Source organism: Triturus cristatus, chromosome 4_2 (genome assembly GCF_964204655.1).
Source record: "Triturus cristatus chromosome 4_2, aTriCri1.1, whole genome shotgun sequence".
NCBI classification, from domain to species: Eukaryota; Metazoa; Chordata; class Amphibia; order Caudata; family Salamandridae; genus Triturus; species Triturus cristatus.
This window is the reverse complement of record NC_140586.1, coordinates 57,493,768-57,509,689: the sequence shown is the minus strand read 5'-3', so window position 1 is coordinate 57,509,689 and position 15,922 is coordinate 57,493,768.

Genomic DNA, 15,922 nt, shown 5'->3' with positions numbered 1-15,922 from the left:
CAGCCAGCACTAAAAGGCAGCACGGGAAGAATTTTCCTTATCATTTTAAGGATTCCAAAACAAGTAGCTGCCATTCTTCGTGCTTGTTCATTGAAATCCAGTTTATGGTCAAACCATACTCAGACTTTTTATGCGATCTTTTGGCGTAGGCATAACACCTAGGCATTTAGGCCAGAGAACATCAGGGTTAATATTGGTGGATTTCCCTAAAAACATCAACTCTGTTTTCGCACCATTTAACTTTAAGAGAGTTTTCCATCCAGGTGGCTATTCTCTCCAGGCAGTTGGCCAGATAAAACTGTTTCTCATCCAGCTGGTTGAGGGACACAATCAGCTGTGTATCGTCTGCATATGAGACAATCTTAACCCCAAAGGGCTTGACCAATTCACCCAGAGGCCGCATATATACATTAAAAAGTGTGGGGCTAAGGGAAGATCCCTGAGGAACCCCACAGCGCAGCGGCATTTTCGCTGAGATGGAGTCATTCTCGAAAACATAGACCTATCTCTGAGGAAGGATTCCAACCATTTAAGTAGCACTCCTGAAACTCCGCTCTCCGAGTCTTTCCATCAATATATGATGGTTGACCGTATCGAAGGCCGCGCTGAGGTCAAGTAGCACGATGGCTACAGACCCGCCAACATCTAGAATTTTCCTTGATTCTTCAACCACTGCTAGCAAGGCTGTTTCAGTGCCCTGCTGAGGTCGGAAGACAGTTTGAGAGGGGTGCAGGCGATCGTTCTCTTCCAGAAATGCGGAGAGGATGGTGTTAACATATTTTTCGCATATTTTGGCAAACCCTGGTAGCAGCGAAATGGGCCGATAGTTTGCAAAAATTTCCGGGTCCAGGGAAGGTTTCTTCAGGAGGGCTCTCACCATAGCCTGTTTCCATAAGGAAGGAACGACCCCCGTGGATAATGAAAGGTTAATGAGGTCAAGAATAGCTGGACCGATGGAGTCAAAAACCTGGTTGATGAGAGCAGGGGCAATCACATCATTGGGGGATCCGGATTTCAGCTGGTGAGCATAAACTTTTAGGATTTTCAAATCCATTGGGGGGATAGTCTCGATTCCTAGGCCTGACAGTTGGACTAGGCTTTGTGAAGGGGGAGTACCTCCTTGTCCAGATGGGTGCAGGAAGGTAGAATAGATATCATCAATTTTTTTTAATCAATCATTTGCTTCTTACCCTCCCTAATTATCGCACCTAACTCCTTAATGTATCGGAAAGAGAGTGGAGTAGATGCACAGAATGATTTCATTGAGAGCACAAGGCTAGTCACAATAGCCAATGCGCTAACTTTGGGTTCTGGAGGAGTGTGCTACTGGCCAAAAAGTGCTTCAACACCTCGTTTGGGGTGGTTAGCGCTATATAAAGGCAATTTCAATTCAACACAGAGTTATAGAAATGGCAACCTACTTTGGAATATGTTGTTTTGCTTCATTCCCACTCAGCCCATTCTCTCAGCACTGGCTAACCAGGGCAATTATCCAGTACGTTAATTGACTTTGAGCGACATTCTGGATCTTCCAGTTCTCAAGTGGTTCTGATGGTATCATAGCCATTCTGTTCTTTGTTTGCACTTAGCTCCATTTATTCCTGAAAAGGCTGTAGTACTCTGTTAATTGGGGTAGAAATAAAGATGTACTCTGGAAGTAATGAAGAAGCAGGTCCAAAACCTTCAGAAACTTTGCTTCTGTACCAGCAACAGTGTGCATCAACTTTTCAATTGACCTAGTTTATAAACCACTGTGCAGTGTCCAATTTCTCCTTGGATTTCCAATGAGCAGCATTTTGGCCACACAACATTTGCAGTATCAATGCCGTGCTAATACCTTCCATTTCGGGGTGCCTTATTTCCAGCAAAAACAGTTGTATGACGGAACAACGCATGTCATAACCACAACTGTGTCTTTACCATGCATGCGCTCACAACGAATTTCGTCGTAAAGTCATGATTGGTAAAGGTAAATTAGTGGTAAAGGTTACATCCCAGCCCCTTGCCATGAGCCCTAAAATCAGGCTCCAGCCCTTAAATTACCCTACCCCAGCCCTTAAAACACCCTGACCTGAACCCTAAAACCGAAACCCTTCACCCCACACCCTGACCCCTAAAACCAATGCCTCAGCCCTGAAAAATACCATGCCCCCTGCCCTGAGCCCTAAAACCTGTTCGCCAGCCCTACAACAAACATACAAACCCCAGCCCAAACTATAAATCTGAAAAACGACTGACCAAGCTGCTGTTCTTTCCATTGTTGTCCGATGGAAGTCTCCAACCCCCCCCACCCCCCCCCCACCTACTCGCTCCACTGTTACCACGCATATGCCTTTAACACAGAAATCATTACATAGGAATATGCATGGTTAAGGCATTTGTGTGGTAAAGGCAAGCAGTGTTATGCTTGCATTGTAACGGCATGCTTGGTTTAGACCACCTTGTTAACGCCGGTTCCCAGAAAAAACACATGAATCTCATTCAGTAGTGGGACCCTAAATGCCACCTTCAGCACTTCTTCCAAGTATATTTGAATCCAAAGGCAATCCCACTAGATGTGTGCATGATCATACTCCTTCCGAGTATCTCCAGCATGTATTTGGGACCTGCAGAAATACTTTGTGTAGACGTTGTGGGGTAAAATATTATTGGTATGTTATCTTATATGTAGGGTCTGTGTATGGAATGCTCCTAAATGTGCCAGGGATGTCCTCAAAGACAGCAATGCCCATTCTTACTCCCTACTTTTTGTGATAGTGCAGTGTCCAGTCTTTCCTGATATTTCCACTTTTTCAATGGTCTGCTAGCATGTTGTTTCTTCTAGATGGCAAGAAAAGGCAAGTTATTCGGCACGTCATAGTATTACATACCTATTTTTTTCTTTTTTAAGCTGAACACTGTCTAGGCGTTAGTTGTACCACATAAGTACCAGTTTAACACCCAAATATAGCAATAAGCTACAAAAAGGTGACCAGTCAAGCTTTGGAAAGGGCCTTCCACTGCACGGCAACACATGTTGCTGCATTTTTTTTACCAACTTTTGAACTGTTTAAGCTAGAAACAATTTTCTCTGTTAAGATATGCAGTTTATGTGGCAAATGGGGAAAATCTACACTTATGCAAAAATCACAGTGGCTGCATAATTCCACTGGCCCTGCTTATAGATTTTGGAAACAGTCTCATCGTACTACCCGATCAATGCCTAGAATTTTGTTACCTGCCTGATAGCTGCTGCTTTGTTAAGAGCGATACCAAAGGGGATGATGGACGGAGCGTTTGAGCAAATCAAACACTCACCCCCAGTCAACTGATCTGGGTTTAATCCATCATCATTCTTTAGCTCACTCCACCACCCCTGTTCAGACATGGCCATATGCAAATCAGTCTGACCCTGTGCCTCATGGGAACAGTCCAGCCCGAACTGCCAAGCCATGTCTTCACTGGACCGGAAACAAGCATCCTGGGACTGATTTCGGGTTCATAACCCTCATCAGCCAGGCTATCTTGAATCCAGTGGCAAAGTGAGCAAGGGACCCACGTCTGGTCATACCCTGCCAACTTAGACCCCAATGTTAAAGTTAGAGGTACTGAAGCCTATTTTGTTCAGTGAATTTAAAATCTTATTTATAATCTATAAGGTTCTTAACTTCAGTTATTCGAATAAATCAAATGTAGACTGTCAGCTAGTGTCCAACATTCCCTCTCCACCTTTCCCAGTGCTTAATGTGTTCCACCAGCATCGCTGATAAATTGTCAATGGCGCTTGCTTGGCTACTCTATCCCATATTTCTAGCATTTTCATCACTGATTTGGCAATGAATGCATTAGATGGTCTGTATTTCTTCGTTAGCCAGGCCAAGTCCTGCAGTGATCTACCCACCGCTTCATGGTCCATCATTAGCTCTCTCTTTTAGGTCTCCCACAATGCCTAATATGCTATCTCCTAAATATGTGCTGCCTGGTAATTCAACTCAAGTTCAAAGGTATGTTTATTTGGGGAGAATCCCATCTGTATTACCTTCAACCTAAAAAAAAATCAAGCGCTATCATTCTCAAAATATTTCCTTCTCAAGTGCAACATAGAAACAGGAAACTTAAGACATGCTATACTTTGACCTTGTATCAGGTCTCAGATATCTGAAAGCACAATAGTATTGGGTCGCTTCAATCTGACCGCAGAAATTAAGAAAAAAAAAGAAAATACCATACTTTTACTGGTATAGCATTGGTCTGTGGTACCAGCTTGAAGTCAGGTTCACACTCTGTAAGGATATAAGAACACACATCACAATACAGTATGCATTTCAAAATGGCCCATTCTATATAAAACACCAGTGTATATCACTATCACTGCAAAAGTGTATAATTATAAATAAAAACAGGTAGTTGCATGAAGTTCACCAATTAGAGACTACCAGTCTACATCCACCTTCATAGATCCTTTAGATAGCAGGTCTCATGACTCTAAAGGTATAAAGGGTACAGTAGGACATAGTCCAACACAATTGTATTTTATAGTCCATCCTAACCATCTCTTCCTATTTAAACGCTCAATCTCTAATCTCAAAAGGACCTAATACGTCCAAATCACAGCACCCTTCTATGAACATACACCTATAGGGAGTGTGTGTCAGGGTGTATCAAGGATGGGTTTATACTTCAACAAATCTCTCCGTGCTTAATTACTAGGAGGTCCTGTGGTGACTGTTGCATACAGCGCCAAGTCTGACCCTTGTCCATGTAAAAGGTGATGGTGTCCCATACACTGCGCTTCAATTGTCATTCAAGGTTAGTTAATTATCCCTCCTGATTGCGTGATAGAATGCCAAACTAGTGCGAGCCCTCTGCAATACTATCGTGTGGCACGCAATCCTGTTCTATCATGCTGTACAGTATGGTGGAGTTGACCACTATGGACAATGTGCTGATTATTAGGTAACCAAACAGTCGAGAAAGGAGTGTGGTGCTCTTCTCAAATATAGGTGCAGAACTAAGTCAGCCGCAGTCATGTTTCATCAATTCAAGAGTACTGGGCAAAATACGCGGTCTTGACCGCGTGTGACAAGTGAATACGTCGCACCCAAACAGGCATGTTGTGTGGTTAAAAGTTACCAGGGAGTAATGTAGTATGGTCGGGCCGTGCACATGTGTCCGACATGCCAAAATACTTCTTGTGCGGTATTCACCAGGTGCCACAAGGTAAAAAAGTGCCGGAGTCAAAAGGAATACTATACCTGTTACCAGAATTCACAGGTGGTGACTCTCGTGAAGTTAGCTGCAGTCACACTTCATCAAGTCAAGAGTACTGTGCTACATCCGTGGTACTCGCTTTTGGCCGCGTGTGACAATTGACTACGCCACATCCAAAGTTAACCGGGAGGCGTATAGTGCTTTTAGTGTGGTCAGGCAGTAAAAACATGTCCGACGTGCCACAAATGGACGTCCAATTCGGACGAGTGGAGCAACTCCAATGACTCTGACTCAGACCTCTCAATAAAACCTAACACTAGGAGAAGTAGAGGTTGAGGTTCACCAAAACCTTTCCATTAACAGGCAGCTTGGTGGCCACCGCAACCTTGGGCTTTTCCACCACAACCCTTCAACACATGCCCCCCTTTTGGCGGCCCTTCCTACCAACCTTTTTTTGTGCAGGACAGAGGAAGAAGAGGTGCAGCAGAGGTCGGTCGACATGGAACCAACACCAAGTGAATTGGGACCCGACCCTGGAACAGAGAGTGACGAGCATGAGAAGGGAACCCACGGGACCCACAAGCGACCAGACAACCTGATTGTGAACCTAAGCAGCAAAACCCTCACAGATTTGGAAAATCGAGTCCTAGGTAAGGGCCTCGGTTTTGTACTGACCAAATTGGGTGATGATTTCATGGTACACAAAGAACTAGCTAAGTTTTCCGCAAAGTACGTCTACACAAGGTAAAAAAGTGCTGGAGTCAAAAGGAGTACTGTACCTGTTGCCAGTATTCACAGAGTCTCGTGAAGTTAGCCGCAGTCACACTTCATCAAGTCAAGAGTACTGTGCTACATCCATGGTACTCGCTCTTGGCCGAGTGTGACAATTGACTACGCCGCATCCAAAGTTAACCGGGAGGCATATAGTGCTTCTAGTGCGGTCGGGGTGTAAAAACATGTCCGATGTGCCACAAGTGGATGTCCAATTCGGACGAGTGGAGCGACTCCAATGACTCTGACTCAGACCCCTCAATAAAACCTAACATCAGGAAAGGTAGAGGTGGAGGTTCACCACAACCTTTCCATCAACAGGCGGCTTGGTAGCCACCGCAACCTTGGGCTTTTCCACCACAACCATTCAACACATGCCCCCCTTTTGGAGGCCCTTCCTACCAATCTTCTTTTGGGCAGGACAGAGGAAGAAGAGGTTGAAGTAGAGGCAATAGAGGTCGGTCGACATGGAACCAACACCAAGTGAATTGGGACCCTATCCTGGAACAGAGAGTGACAAGGAGCATGACGAGGGAACCCACGGCACCCACAAGCTGATTGCCTGATTGTGAACCTAAGCAGCAAAACCCTCACAGATTTGGAAAATCTAGTCATAGGTAAGGGCCTCTGTTTTGTACCGACCAAATTAGGTGAAGATTTCATGGTACACAAAGAACTAGCTGAGTTTTTCCGCAAAGTACGCCTACGCTTTTTCTTTTCCAATACTGAGAGTGAAACCCCACCTTCCAAATCCAATATGGGTTTGAGGAACAAATTATAATTTTTACCTTCGTTACAACAGGTACCTTCTGAAGTCTCCACATTTGAGAAGGCGGTGATGAAGGAATACGAATCCAACAAGGACAGTGCAAAGAGACCATTTTGTGATTTTTCCAGAAAAGAAAATAAGTGTGTTGATACATTAGGCAATGATGTCACAATCACCATCAAACCAGCTGATAAGGGCGGTGCCACGGTCATACTGGACATGGAGCTGTACCGCAGTGAATGCCTTAGACAGTTGAAAGACATCAAATTCTATAAACCCATTCATCGGGATCCCACCACCAGATTGCAACGTGAAATCAAGTCCCCTAGTGCTGAAGGGAGAGATTCAGACTGGATCACGAAAGGGGATGTTGAGTTCCTCAATCAGAAACATCCCAGAATACCAGCTTTTTACATCTTACCTAAGATACATAAGGAACAAAGACCTCCACTTGGATGACCAATTGTTTCGGGGATAGATTCTCTCTTGGAACCCCTCTCGCAATTTGTAGATCACTTTCTACGCCCTATAGTGGCTGACATGCCTTCCTATCTACAGGACACAAAGCATGTACTATCACTTTTGGAACCAGTACCTTTTGCCCCCATACCAACCTGATGGTGTCATATGATGTTGAAGCACTTTAAAGGAATATTCCTCAAGATGACACTCTGGACACTATATACCTACCCTTGAGCCATACCCCTGTGATGATCAGACTCCTAACTCCTTCATCATGCGGTGTGCAAGGCTGGTACTCAAAGAGAACTTCTTCAGTTTTGAAGGTCAACTCTACTGGCAAACCACTCGAACTTCCATGGGCAGCACAATGTGCCCCCAGCATGGCAAATTTGTACATGCACGGTTTTGAAACTAAGAACATCTACTCTGTCACAAACCCATTTCAACAAAATCTGAAATTGTGAAGGCAGTATATAGATGACATCCTGGTCATCTGGGAAGGAGAGCGAATGTCCCTGGATACTTTCTCAACTTGGTTGAATAATCGTGACCGTAACTTACGTTTCACAAGCTAATCGGTACAGAGGTCCCTTTTTTGGATCTCCGGCTCTATCCCAAAGATGGGAGAATCTCTACAGAACTTTATAAAAAACCAATGGTACGCAACTCTTTATTGAGTTATTCCAGCTTTCACCCTCGCCCACTTCTGAACAACCTACCTGTAGGACAGTTTTTGTGGTTGAGGAGAAACTGTATGGAGATAGCTCAATACAAAAAACATACAATAAATCTGAGTAGTGAACTACAGGCAAGGCAATATACTGAACATATTGTGCATGGAGTGGCCAAGAGAGCACGCAATAAAAACAGAGAGGCTCTCCTCGAGACACACCAAAAAGAAAAAAACAACAGAATAGAAGAGGAGTTGGCCTAACTGCTAGGGCGGTCGACCTCGAATCTGGGGAACTAGGTTCGAGTCTCGGCAATGACGCGGAACATCCTGTGATTCTGGGCAAATCACTTAATCGCCCCGTGCCTAACAAAAATGAATGTGTCCCTATGTAATGCAACTAGTGCTATGTAAAGCACTCTGATACCCGATTAGGGTCAAGTTCGCGCTATATAAAACTCTGAAAAATTTAAAAAATAGTGTGTGTTACAACATTTAGCAACCTGACAGACAACATCAAGAGAGCAATAAACAAAAACTGGAACATCTTGAACACAGGAGAATTTTCCCTGGAGAAACCTCTTTTTGCTCTTAAACAGAGTAACAACCTCAGGGATCTGTTGGTGCACACACTACCGAAATGTAGACAGACACAAGAGAGACAACAATCTCTCTGGAGTGGTACATCTGTGGTAGAACACTTTCCATGTGGGTCCTGCTCGGTATGCCCATTTACCCAACCTATCAAACAACTTGACTTGGGCCTACAAACACCTTGGCAACTGAACATCCACACAAATTGCAATTCATGGGGGGTGATTTATATGATCACATGTCCTTGTTCACTAAAATACATTGGTATGACCACACACAAGGTCAAACACAGAATTGTGGAACACCGTAGTTCAAGCCGGTGTAAAAAAATCAAACACACGAATGACCAGACAATATATTGAAATGTCCCATACAGAAGATGATCTGTCCTGGGTGGTAATTGACCAACCCAGATATGATACGCATATGGGTTCCTTAGAAAGAGTCCTCTTCAAGAGAGAGCAACGATGGGTGTTCTGGATTAAAAGTCACATCACTGGACTTGATATTCCGTGGTGTTCACTGTAGGAAGGTCACAGAGAAGGTTAGGTGATCCTCTGCACTTAGGGTAGGCACGCTACTACTCTATTTAAGTACTTGGACCAGAGATGTGCACCACTTGACTCCAAGATGAGAAGGGTTTATTACCACACCTATGAGAGCAACACCTACATGATTTACACCCAGTAATACACAGTCTATACTTGTGGCCCCACAGTCTATACAGCCTTTGCTGATTCCATGATTACTAGACTTGCACCACAATATATGATGATAATTGGACACCCCCAGTGTGAGCACTTATAGACTTATTTATCATCTTAACCAGCTCACTGGCTGGTATTTTAGAACCATACAAGCACCACAACTACAGTGGTTTTGTTAATATCCCAACAATACACCTTGGGCAGAGCTCCCTGTAGGTTCTTCGAGATTTCGGCATGTCGATACTACAATACCCATGATCCCCTTGGGAACCGGAAATGGTTCTCTCCACTTCCGGGTTGCTGCATTTTTAAAGAGGTGATTGGCATCCTGATTCTCCCCCTTCAGCCTTTAGCAGAAACGCGGTAGGAGACAGGAGAATCAGGTAAGGCACCTATGGGTGCAAGCACCGCAATGCGTTTTGAGTCATTCACCCTACTGTGATCGCACCCCGCACGCCGTACGAGTCACGACCGCATTAGAGTCACTGAGGTTTTAGCCCTGTGATGTGGCTAGAGGCACTAGCACTAGCTCGATGCTTATATCGTACTTAGCACATCGAGTCCGTTTATACTGCCCAATCGATCGAGACACACCACCCGCTAGTGCTGGTGACCGTTCTAGTACCCCTCACGGCTTCGGCACCTTAACCTTGCCACATGCGGCGAGCAACGCACGAGAGGTACTTTGCCACGTCGGAAATGTTTTTACTGCCCGACCACACTAGAAGCACTATACGCCTCCCGGTTAACTTTAGATGCGGCGTAGTCAATTGTCACACGCGGCCAAGAGCGAGTACCGCGGATGTAGCACAGTACTCTTGACTTGATGAAGTGTGACTGCAGCTAACTTCACGAGACTCACCACCTGTGAATACTGGTAACCGGTATTGTATTCCTTTTGACTCCGGCACTTTTTTACCTTGTCACACGCGGTGAATACTGCACGAGTAGTATTTTGGCATGTCGGACACGTTTGCACGGCATGACCATACTACATACCTCCCATGTAACTCTTAACCACACAACATGCCTGTTTGGGTGCGACTTATTCACTTGTCACTTGCGGTCAAGACCGTGTATTTTGCCCAGCACTCTTGAATTGATGAAGCATGACTGCGGCTGACTTAGTTCTGCACCTATGTCAAGAAGAGCACCACACTCCTTTCTCAACTGTTTAGTTACCTAATAATTGGCACATTGTCCATAGTGGTCAACTCCACCATACTGTACAGCATGATCAACGGGATTGCGTGCCACATAATTGTATCGCAGAGGGCTCATGTTAGTTTGGCATTCTATCACACGATCAGGAGGGTTAATTAACTAACCTTGAATGAAAATTGAAGCGCAGTGTATGGGACACCATCACCTTTTACTCAGACAAGGGTCAGACTTGGCGATGTTTGAAAAAAAAAAAGGCACCACAGGACTGCTTAGTAATTGAGCACGGAGAGGTTTGTTGAAGTATAAACCCATCCTTGATACACCCTGACATACACTCCCTATAGGTGTATGCTCATTGAAGGGTGCTGTGATTGGGACGTATTAGGTACTTTTGAGATTAGAGATTGAGTGTTTAAATAGGAGGAGACGGTTAGAATTGACTATAAAATACAATTGTGTTGTGTCTGACTATGTGCTACTGTACCCTTTATACCTTTAGAGTCATGAGACCTGATATCTAAAGGATCTATGAAGGTGGATGTAGACTACTAGTCTCAAATTGGTGAACTTCATGCAACTACTTGTTTTTATTTACAACTATACACTTTTGCAGTGATGGTGGTAGACACTGGTGTTTGATATAGAATGGGACATTTTGAAATGCATACTGTATTGTGATGTGTGTTCTTATATCCTTAGAGTGTGGACCTGACATCAAGCTGGTACCACAGATCAATACCATACCAGTACAAGTATGGTATTTTCTTCTTTTTTTCTTAATTTCTTTATAATTTACTCACATTTATTGAGCAGAGTGCTGAAGCTTAGAGTCCTGAGGAATACCAAGAACCCTTTCGGGTCTAACTAGGCAGAAACTTGTTTACCAGATCCTAATGGGGAACATCCATATCCCTACTCTCACTTATCTGTTTTTAATCTATCCACTGGAGACACTAATAAAGCATTGACTTCATCATCCAGAGATAGTTTTAAACTCACATTTTGATTTTTGGACTCTGCCCCTCACTTGACCTTACATTGGATGATATAAAACACCTCACGCTCCGCTCTTGTGGGAGAGTTGTAGCCCACACTGGGTACCTTGCGGTCCCAGTGTGCAAGAGGGAACCCAATGATGAAGCATGTCACCTTAGGGTGAGTGAGGGTTCTCGTCTTAACACATGTGTGCGTCTGTCCCTCAACCCTCACAGTGAATGTTTGGTGAGTAGTGTAGATACACAATCTGGTTACCTTTTTGTGAGTTCTGATAAGATGTAGTGGTACCGTGGATGGTAATAATTCCTCCTTATTGAACCCTTATAGTGAGATTATATATAGGAGCAACACAGTAGGGCATGTAATTCTGTCGAAGTAGGTCTTGAATGAAAAAAAGGCACTTAATCCCACATGAGAGCGATGGAATATTTAGAGTCCTCATCCCTTCTCTCTTCACAGGAAAGTGGATTGTGTCTCCATGCAGTGAACCACAGAGTCTGGTTGGAGGGCTCTCCAGACATTGACCTGGGACCAGTGAGACAGCCATTGCATTAGGTAGCATTTTGTATTGTGGGTGTTCGACACAAAGGAGAGAAAGACCTGTCAAGGAGAACATCAAGCATACAAAGTCGTCCCTAATAATCCAAGGGGGTGGAGCCAGCGAACGAATTGCATGCACAGTTCTGCTAAGAACTGCAACTGCCCAGGAAAACTTTCCAGGGTGACCTCTGCAAATACATAACGTACCCTCTGCTTCCACTGTAGTGGCAGTGCACTTAAAGGGGATCATTGGCTTGATCCAGATGAGAACCCCCTGGCATAGCCAGGGTGGCCCGAGCCATAGCACTGGCCCCTCTAGGGTTTTTGGAGTTTGAGGCCTTTATGCGTCTAAGGAATGTGTGTATGTCACAGCGCTTTTTGGCGGTGCCCATGTCTCGAACATTCCTCAACATCAGTGTGAGTTTGACAACATTGTGGGGTGTAGACAGGAGGCAGGGACTGGGACGCATGAGGCGCGTTGGTCAGGGATGAGCGACTCCGGGTTGCCCCTCTGGTCACTCCTGTGACATCCACAGTTATGAATGAAAGATAAGGCTTGACTAACAAAACTTCCTAGCTCCCCACCCCAGGGTTGCAGAGTAACATCTAGGTGCCCAAATAATGAACTTGCGTGAATCTGCAACTATTGGCTTTTCAGGACAGCAGTAGACCCGTAGAGGGGGTTGGCAGTGGTAGGCCTACCAAGGACAAGTAGGTGGCTCTGGCAGGGCCCAGTTGGAGGGAAGATGTAATGCAAGAATGTACTGGCCAATGCATAATCATGGGCAACAGGGGTCTGCTATACATCAGTCCTCTCAGCAAATGTGGTACCACTGGGGGGCAGAACCATGTGAACGCCTGATTCCACACCACCGCTCACGGGCATCGAGAGTAGGTGTGCATAAAATGTTGTGACAAGAGAACAAGATGCAGTGGAAATCAATATGGTCAAAACGTGCTCTTCTTCCACCAGGTGCATGATATGTGTGGCCCAGGGAGGGAGCATAGATATGAAACTCATCCCAGGGTCCACAAATGCTCTGTCTGAAGAAGCATCAGTGGCATGATGCAAGCTGGGGTCACATTACTTTGATGCAATCATCAAGACAGAGATCCTTTCTCTGCGACTGAGCTGGCAAGGGTCCACTAGAAATGGATTTAAATGATGGACTCCCTTGGCTGGTGCTGTACCCACAGTGGACAGGCTTCACATGTGTACAAGAGGTACTTCTCCCAGTAGTGTATTCGTGTTGTTCAACCCAGTCCCAGGCACCTGCCAGTTTCATGAAGAATTGTGAGTGCTGATTCTCCAAGACCTTTAGTTTGGCAGGAAACGCTAGGGAGTGCTGAAGGCCGAGGTCTCTTGGTTTATATTTTACACTCAAGAAGGAGGCCCGCCAGTACGCACTGCAATAGTGTTATCTGGAAAGATCATGATGTGTGTGTTTTCAAAGGCTACATGATTCATCTTTCTTGCTGCTTCTAATATTGTATCTCTGTAGGTTAATATTTTGGCTATTATCGGTCTCTGAGAAGCACCAGATGGAGGATACTGGGCAGGCACTCGATGGGCACCTTAACAGTGAAGAAGGGAGAAAGGCCCCTAGGTGCAACATGGGCATCGAGTCAGTTTTCAATGAAGGTGGTGGGATCTGTTCCCTCTGCGCATTCTGGTATGCCAATGACCAAATATAGCACCGAGTTCACAGCCAATATTTTTCTTTAATACATTCCTTAGATGTCTGACTGGCTTCTCCCAGGTTATTCCATAGCATTTCAAAGCCTAATGTATGTAGCTGAGTACTTACATATTTCAGCTAAGGTAGTCTAGAGTGGCCACCAAGATTAAGTACCTCTTTAGGCGCCATTGTTCATGAATGCAGCTCATTTGTCTACCAGATTCGGCGCCAATATAATGAAGATCTTATATTTACTTTATGTACAAGGATTTTATTCCCATGTCCATATAGGTTGGCAACAATGGGGTACTCTGCGACAGCATGACAATAGATCTGAAGAAATGCTTTTCCACTTTGGCCAGACTAGGGACCTTAAGATGGCACCATAATTCAATGCTATGAGAGGCCGGAAAGTACATATCTGCCGTGCTGGGGTAACTGTACTAATGAGAGTTGATCTACTGGTCCTTAATATACTAGAGCAATCTTGTAGTTTTAAAGTGTATCTGCATGTCCCATGACATGTTTTCAGTTAATTTCACGCCCAGATATTCAGAGGTCTTGGTGAGCTATAGTTTCATAGGACCCACTAATATTGTTGGCTCTATGCCTATTTTCCATGTCTGAAAGCAGGAAGTCCCGGTCCACTCAGTCAAACACTTTTTCTGTGCCAAGTGATATATGGACCAATGAGATCTACTTTCAATAGTTGTCTTTTCTACCAGATGCACTTTTTTCTTGAAATGAGTTCTCCTTTATCTGTTTCAGATAAAGCCCACTTGGTCTGCCTAGATTACATAGAGCATAAACTTGCTCAGCCTTGTTGCTAAACGATTGGTAAAACTGTGAAATTGTGTCTATATCTGTTTAAAGTACTACCAAAGGCTCCATGTTGCACACCAGCATGCCTTTTAAACATACTGCTATCTTGTATTCAAATGTTGTACATTGCACATTTAGCTTGGCCGTTTGAGCAAGCATGGCCTCATTAGGTCTCGCCTGACCCAGAGCATGCGCTGGTCTGGCGAGACTTTTTTAGAGGGCTCCAAAAAGTGCTACCAGGCCAGCCTAGAGCTACAGTGCATGTGCGCTGGCGCGCGTGCCGCGCTTGACCGCAATTACTTTCACGGCCGCGCGGCCGCTTTGATGTTTGATCGCGATCACTTTCGCTGCCGCTTGTTGTACTTGCCCCACAGAGGCCAGTCATCGCTGCACGCTCTCAATATTTGTATTTAACGTACCCTGGTTGCACGCGTTTGTTTGCACACTTGCACTGAGATTGGTTGTGTATCCAAATAATTCTTGCATGTAAGCTTGTCCAGCACGCGCAGCCATATTTCCTTCGTTCTCAGACTCTTATATTTCAGTGGGACTTTCATGAACTTTTCCTGGCTGCAGCGTTTCTTCGCGTACTTTCAATAATCTTTGTTGTTTATAAAATGCATTCTTACCGGGAAGCTTCTCCTGTCCGCACTCATCTGTGCGATGCTTCTAAGGAATATAATTTCGGACAGTTTTGGGGCTCCAAACCCCTTTTAACTAATCTCTATGTTACTTATAAAGCACATTTCAATAATTCGAATTGTTGCCACGCTTGGATACATGTATTGGTTCACCCTACACTCTCTTTAGTGCATCGCTTTCTTTCAGCACGCACTTCAAGCCTAGTGGCAAGCTGCATACTTTCATCCATAAACAACAACATGTATTTAATAGTGACATTTCTTCAGTAAAATAACACTTTCATTATTTTACTACTAAACAGCCATTCACAAGTGCAGTTACCTTGCAGGCTCAAGGGTCCTGATTTCAATGATGCCAGTGATGCTGTGGCCCTGGAGCCGAAAGCTCTATGCATCCCATTAAACACTGACTATTGCTATATTTCACACTTAAACAGGCAGTCACAAATGCAGGGGTCTTGCAGACAACAGGGTCAGGATTATATCATGGTGCAGCAGGCGGTGTGGCACTTTGGCCAAAAGCTCTAGGGTCCCTACTAAACATCGATTATTGCTATAATTTACAACCAAACAGGCAATCGCAAATGCAGGTATCTTGCAGGCTGTAGGGTCATGGTTTAAATGGGGCAGCAGGTGCAGTGGCACCGGGTCCAAATATTGTCAGAGTTCTTCTAAACGCATAATATTGCTATATTTGACTACAAAACAGACAGTCATAGTGCAGATACCATGTAGGCAGTGGGTCATGATTTCATTGATGCAGCAGGTGAAGTGGCACCGGGGCCAAAATAATAAATAAAAATTAATCTTCTTTGGTGTGATGAGTTCTCCAAATTTCTAACACCCAGCGTTTACCTTAGTAAGCAGGTCGATGGTAAGACTGGCTTTTTTCGGCCATGCCTTTACTGTGCAGATTG